We start from the raw sequence: 7,728 nt of genomic DNA on the forward strand, positions 1-7,728 counted from the left end.
TGTATCTGTTTATTGTATTTTGTTTTGTTTTAAGTTATGTTGTGCCCTAAGGTCTGCTGCTGGTTAGTTAACCCTGGTTCTGAGCTCTGCAAGCATTATTTCAGCAGCTGTGTGTTCAATGGGTTCAACTAGGTGCTTTGCCTCAATGGTATTCATTCTGCATATGGGATTTACGGAAGGTTTTCCCTTATTTACATTCACGAGGTTCTGGTCTCGTTTACTAACCTGATGCTACTAATGCACCCCTTTCTCTACCTGCTGGTTGTCTATGCCTACGCCTAAACAATGGTTCACAATTCAATTAACTGCCATTGTTGGGAGATGTGGCCTCTCAGCCTTACAATAGGCCTATACTGGTCGTTTGTTTCGTATTGGTGCTGCCACAACAGCAGCTGCACTAGGATTACCTGCTTCATCAATCAAGTCGCTCGGAAGATGGTCCTCGTGTTATGAATTATATATAAGACCTCAGGATCGAGCCATTCTGGATGCTCAAGTAGAACTCTCAAAAATCTAAGGTAAGCTACATTGCAAAGGTCTGGTGGTGGTTCTTCAGCTCAGCTAAAGCATATATAATCTTGATCGACCCAAGCCATTCTTATTTCAGTCACTTCGCACAGCCGGCACTTAGGCACAGAGTTTAAGTATTTCTACATAATAGTCACATTCGCACCGCTGCCCTGGGGCCTGTACTACGAAGCGGGGTTTCTGGCTTATCTGGGTAACTTCGAGAGTAACTTGATCACGTGCGGCGTAACTTCCCGATTAACCCGTACTACGAAAGGTGGATAGGTTTTAACCGAGGTATGCTGCCATGGCAATTTACGCTGCATCTCAAACCTGCTCCGACCAGGTTATGTTCTTGGTTAACCCGAGGTTTCCGTTAACCACACCCTTTATAAGTACCACCCCTCCACTAACAATTTCTCCCGAGACATGTCGGCGTACCTGGATGATCCATACGACATTGGAGCGCAAATCGTGAGGGACTCTCTTCGCAGGGCGAGGGGTTTTAGAGACCGCCAGAAAATATATATAGCCTACCCGGACGATATTCTCTATGAAGATATAGATTGTCATCCGAGTGAATTCGTTATCTTTGTCAGATGATCTAGGAAGACGTCTCGTAGCAATGCCCGTACGTGGACATTCATGTATTCAATCGGTGGTGCAAGAATACTGTATGTCCTAAAATAAATCGGACATAGGCCTACAATAAATCGGACATAGGCCTACAGTAGCCTATATAGGCCTACCTTTTTCTTGTTAGCTGTAAAACAGAGGCCAAGTGAAGGCTATAAGCATAGGCCTACATGTTTTCATAATTAAGAAATATTAATGCAAGCTATGACTATATAAACCACTATTCTGAATAATGTGTTTGTGTTTCATTTTCACCTGCTGCCATGTGCGTTTGGCAATGGTGTTGCATCTGAAATGTTCACACACTAAATCAGTCAATGGGGCTACTTAAACATTCAATTATCCTTATTACTGTAATCTATATGCCCACTTCTAAATTGTGTTGCATCTGTAGGCATTTCTATGAACTAAAAATAAGTAATTTAATTATTTCAACTCATTAAATACATTCCGCAAGCTATTAATCCTCCGTAGGCTATTTGAAGAACATGTGGAAATAAAACTTTACTTTTAGGCATTTAGGATCTGCAATACGTTGCCAACAGCCTTGCCAGCTTGCTTTGTTCACTGCCGACGTATTTGATTTTTGTCGTTGAGTGGGTTTTAATGCCTCATAACTTGTCATAAATAATTGTGCATTCCTCATCCGTAAAATAAGGTGAACGCGTCATCACTGAAAGTGGTGATTTGCGCTGCAACCCGCCCCTTTTATGTGAACGCACACAAACTCCAATGAGGTTAACCCCGGCTCAACAAATCAACTTCATAATCAGCGTCGTAGTACCGATTAACACCACTAAAGATAACCAGGTTTTGTCAACCCCGGTTTAACAAAGTAACCCTGGGTTACATCTGGGTAGGTTAAGCTCCCTTCGTAGTACAGGCCCCTGGTCAGCTTCTGTAATTCAAACCACGGCACAGCTAGTCACAACAATTAATGCCTCTTCAATATCACTTAGTAAGCACCACACTTCTCAATTGACCTGAGCGAACCTGAGGACGCTATATGCGAAACGCGTTGTTCGCTCTGAATAAAATCAAGTGAAACGTCAAAACAGTGTGCGGTAGGACTATCTCAATTTTTCTAATTAAGTATGTTCCTGCAATCTACCTGCACCTAACCAGGCTGTGCGTGGACCTTGGTATTATTTGGAATACTTCTCAATTGACATCGACATATAGGCCTCATCATGGATGACTCGGCAGTCGTTTCGAATCGCATCGTTCTTCAAATCAGCACAAAACCACGGGTGCTTACACCACATTTGCACCACATTCTTGCATCACAAGAACTGAGCTTACACAAGCTCCGAGCTTGTGTAAGCTCCTGCACTTCGCTTCATCCGCTGCATAAACCAATGCTGGTCATGTTTTCACTCGAGAGCTCAAACTTTCTATCATCTGGTCTTATTCTCAATACCTTTTCTAAATCGCTTCTGAACTTATTACCCATGGACAATGTCTAATATTCATGTTTTCTTGTCTTGTTTTTTTTTGTCTTGTTTAGCTAACGTTACCTATGCTGCCCATCTTATTTTTGGGGGCTTTCCAAGAGCAAGGTGCAAAAGCATGGCCTCACTCATTTCACCTTGCCCTTGGGTCTGCTTTAGCTTCATTCTGTTGCAGGATGCGGCTTCATCACATTTTATTAGGGGTCGTCCTTAAATCGGATATATTCTGTCTTGTAATCATGTACTTTCTCTTGCAAATGTCTGGTGGTGGCTATTATCTAAATTGAATCTTACTTTATTCATCTCCTCTTCCCTTTGTCTGTTTCCATGATGACCATCTAAACATTTCTGGTGGGTATCTTTATTTCTTATTCTTTGGGGGTAGGCTCTGCCGTCGCATTCCGGCAGGATCTGCAAGGGTCTGCACATTCAGTGACCTGGACCGAGGACGAGACCTATGCCAAAGACTGTCTTATTGTTGCTTATCTATTTTGTGTATCCTTTGATGGATGGGGGTGTCGTGGGGGCTGATTGCCAGGTGATGATAAACTCCTTGTATGTTACGACGGGTTCAATAAAGCACCGGAGTTGTACCCGGTATTGAGAAGCATCTGGGAATGGACATTGCTTTTATCGTTGTTGAGGTTACAACAGTCTTTCTGATATAAATGGAAGTGTCAGCTTTAAGTTCTGTCAGGAAGACTTAATTGGTCACTCATTCATTCATTACTTCCGACCAATCAACTGTCTGCATCAGTCTTTATAATGACATGACTTTGCAGCTGCCTGTTGCTTTCAGGTGCCGATTTTCGATGTTCCCTCCCATCCTCCCTCCCTAACCACCACCAGTTTGGCCTTGTCCAGACGTCCAAGGGGTAGGCTCCGCCACCTGCCGTCGCTTTCCGGCAGGATCTGCAAGGGTCTGCACATTCAGTGACCTGGATCGAGGACGAGGCCTATGCCAAAGACTCTTATTGTTGCTTATGTATTTTGTGTATCCTTTGATGGATTAAGACATGCGTTAACTTTCATTATACCTCCTTAAGTCTTTCTGATAGAACATAGTAAATACATTTTCAGTCCTATGAAAATTACTGTACAATTCTTTTTGTCTATTGTCAATCAGCCTCAGTGAATTCATAAAGCACACAGTATAAATCAGTGAGGAGGCAGTCAGATAATAACTAAAGTAGCAGTCAGATAATAAAGACAACCAACCGATCTAGTCTTGTGTCTTGTTGTTGTCACAGATGTGTGTCATAACAAAGCTTCACAGCTAGCACGGGGGCAGCTGGACTTGTAACCGGAGGGTTGCCGGTTCGAGCCCCGACCAGTGGGCCGCGGCTGAAGTGCCCTTGAGCTAGGCACCTAACCCCTCACTGCTCCCCGAGCGCCGCCGTTGAAGCAGGCAGCTCACTGCGCCGGGATTAGTGTGTGCTTCACCTCACTGTGTGTTCACTGTGTGCTGTTTGTGTTTCACTAATTCACCGATTGGGCTAAATGCAGGGACCAAATTTCTCTCACGGGATCAAAAAAGTATATATACTTATATATACTATACTTATAATTGCAGGTGCATCACATATCTCTCAGCACGCAACTCAAGATAATGGGACAATGACAGAAAATGGTCCCTATTAAAAGAATTGTGAATAAGCATTATAGTCTACTGTATTTCTCTTGTCCTTGTCCTATGCAAGCATCCCTTGTTTATTCTTGAATGATTATAATTCAATAGGGTCTGTCTAGAGACCTTTTGGGTTATCCTCAGGTGTGACTTTCTATTGTATACTCTGTGGGAGCACACCCCCCATGGCCATCAACATTTGGCCAAGTGTAGATTGGGGTGCTCCTAATTAACTACCGTCTTTGAAGGAAAGACTCTCTGAGATTAGAACTCTGAGTTAGAAGTAATCATGCCTTCCATTTAATGCTATAACTTGCATAAGATTTAGACTTGATTTGAAAGTGTTGTGAATCAGAATAATTTCTGTAAATGTACATACTGTGTACTTCTTATGGTCATTTGTGATTTTATTGTGTATCCCTTGTGTCTGTAGTTTGTAGCCTGTGTATCCTTGAATTCAATAGGAGCCTATCTCCAGGTGTGAAAACATAGGCCTCAGAGACATCCCAGAACAAAGAGTAATCTGACCTGATGAAGGCCTAATCCTCATCCTCCCTTTCTATTGCATATTCAAACTGGGTTGGACCTAGAGGTCACTCCTTCTTTTGTTTGTAAAATAAGGTTAGTATACACCTCTGTACACCTCACCACAAAACATGCATCTCTCCCTTGAGGGGCACTGACCCCTTATTGAAAAGAATAAAAGCCTGGATCCTGATTTTCCATCGTCCTGACTGAGTCTTAAGAGAAATATGGTAGTAAAAAATATACTATCACTATTGAACATTCCCAGGAGCTGTTTGTTAAAACCATGACATCCTTCATCTGCACTTAGACTAAGGAAAAGAGAACATGAGTGATTTTGTGCCCACAGGCATGCTGGTACATGATGGACTTGTGATGGGAGGAAATTAATTACTTAATGTGATGATGAATGACCACACCGAAAAGGGGTCCTATATGACCATGAAATAGATCTGTACACGTGTAGAAATCATATTTGTCACATGTAATACGTGCCTGGTAAGCCTGAGGCAGACAGTGGAAACTCATCTATGGAGAAGTTTCAATAAAAACAGTAACTTTCAAATATAGGAGAGAAATTCTCCGATGAAACCAAGTGCTAAAAAACATCCCATCGTTACTAGTGAGGCAGGATGCAGGCATTTGTGCCTAATCAACCAGTGGAAAGCAATCACTTTGTAGTAAATTCCCATTTGGCAAAATTAAATGAACTTGCCAAACTGTAATTATGGACCCTCAATCCCGGCTGTAAGATAACACAAATCACACTCACACACACACACACACACACACACACACTCTCTCTCTCACACACACACACGGCAGTGCTCCCATCTGCTTTTCTCCACTTTCACATCTCATACAGAAATAAGCCACAGAAGGGCAGTGTTTTTATGTGTGCGTGTGTGTGTGTGTGCGTGCATGCGTGTGTGTGTGTGTGCGTGTGCATGCTTGTGGGTGTGTGTGTGTGTGTGTGCATGATTGTGTGTGGTGGTGTGTGTGTGCATGTCTGTGTGTTTGCATACTGTTTCAGGTGCGTCTGTGTGAAGACAGAATGACAGAATACCATGCAGCACGTGGTCAAGGAGGACACAGTTACCCTCTCCTGGTGTGTGTGTGGGTGTGCGTGTGTGTGGACACAGTTGCCCTCTCCTGGCTTCCCAGCTCTTCCAGACGAGCTCTCTTCTCTGTCCTGATTACTGATTACTTTAGGTCAAGTTGTATGACTGCTGCTTTTAAAACCACTTCCAGTAAAATTGCTGTCAGTCATTTATATTATTCTTCCCTAAAATTTCCCTTGGGATTAATAAAGTATCTATCTATCTATCTATCTATCTATCTATCTATTGTATCTACCTACTTACTGTACCTACCTACCTATCTATCTTCCTAATAGGTCCTAAAGTCTAAAGTGGAAATAATTGCACACTTAGTGTTAGGAGAACTAACTATAACACACTGAAGTTAATGGCTTAATAATAATAGCTTAATATGATTAAATTAATATGATAATGGGTATTACCCTTATGGTTTCCAAACTAATTAGCATCATTTTTAAGTGCTTAAACCTTCAGTTGGAAAATGTGCTGTAACCTCACAAACACTTTCACAACATTTTCTTTTAACATGGACACTGAAATGTAAAATGCAAGGGATCATATTATGTTTCCTGATGGTGGAGCCTAACTCAAATCTTTAAGTTTCCGTTTCACCCGACTGCTATTTGTCAGAATAAGCCTTTGATAGTTGCATTGCTTAAGTTTGATGTACAACTTCATGAAACCACTAATGATGTAAATGTGAGATGCATGTATAAGTCCAAAAGCAGCCAACATTGAAGACATGATTGATCAAGCTCCGATTAGCATAGCTTAATGAAGCCATGGGACACACTAACACAATAACTATTCCAATGGCAATTTAACTTACACTTCAGTGATTGTAGACAAATATGTGAGCACCAGCACAAAACAACATTAATTAGGTCTAGTCACTCATCCATGCACTCTCTTTATTGGCGCTAAACTCAGTTTGTCTGGTGCCCATGCTCGGTTACATAAACAAATGACAGATGAATATTTTAAAGAGCAGACTAATCCCTCAGTCCTCGTTAGTTAACATTTCGTCCTCTGGACCACCTCCGATAAAGTTGCATGCCCGTGTGAGAATACAAAACACAGATTAGCTGAGGAGTGTCTAATTAAAGGCCTGCTGTGGCCTAGATGCATAAGAAATGTCTGAAAATGCAGACGACAAATTAACAGACGACCACCAAGTGTCAGCATCAAAAACATCTACATATACTTTTTATACATTTGTGATCAGTGATCAAAACATGGATGAAGGGCATGGGATTGATCTGGTGTAACCTGGAGGAATTTGTTTTTTTTTTTGGGGGGGGGGTGGGTTGTATATTTTTTGGGCTTTTTGCCTTTATTCGCATAGGACAGTGAAGATAGGAAGGAGTGGAATCGGGACATGACCGCAGGCTGGACTCGAACCTTGGTCCCCGTGGGCACTTGGACCCATACATGGTATGGGCGCTATAGCCTGTTGCGCCACAGCGCCCCAGAGGAATTTGTTTTTAATTAAAAAATTCTACTCAGTATTCAACTAAACATACAATTTTGTATTAAATGAAAGATACAATACTCAACACTCACACAGAGACAAGCCAGAACGAAAACCAGTACGTCAGCAAGGATACAATTGCATTTTATTATGATACCTTTTGTTGTGTGTCTTGTGGAGAGTGTTTTGTCACACTCTCCACAGCAGAATAAAAAACACAGTATGGATCTGAAAAGAAAAGAAAAGTATAATCAATAGCAGCTGCATGTGGTGGAATAGCAAACAGACAGAAAGCACTAACAAATGGATGGAAGAGTCAGTCACTGTTGAGCTGTTGCTAAGGAACGTTCACAAAGCACTAATGTATTTGAATGTATAATGAGAATTCTCGCTGATATGGAGAGGATTTCT

This window comes from Alosa pseudoharengus, unplaced genomic scaffold, assembly GCF_046254945.1.
Source record: "Alosa pseudoharengus isolate Yale_2024_CS ecotype anadromous, Long Island Sound unplaced genomic scaffold, YU_APseudo_1.1 YU_APseudo_1.1_scf_8, whole genome shotgun sequence".
Classification (NCBI taxonomy): domain Eukaryota; kingdom Metazoa; phylum Chordata; class Actinopteri; order Clupeiformes; family Clupeidae; genus Alosa; species Alosa pseudoharengus.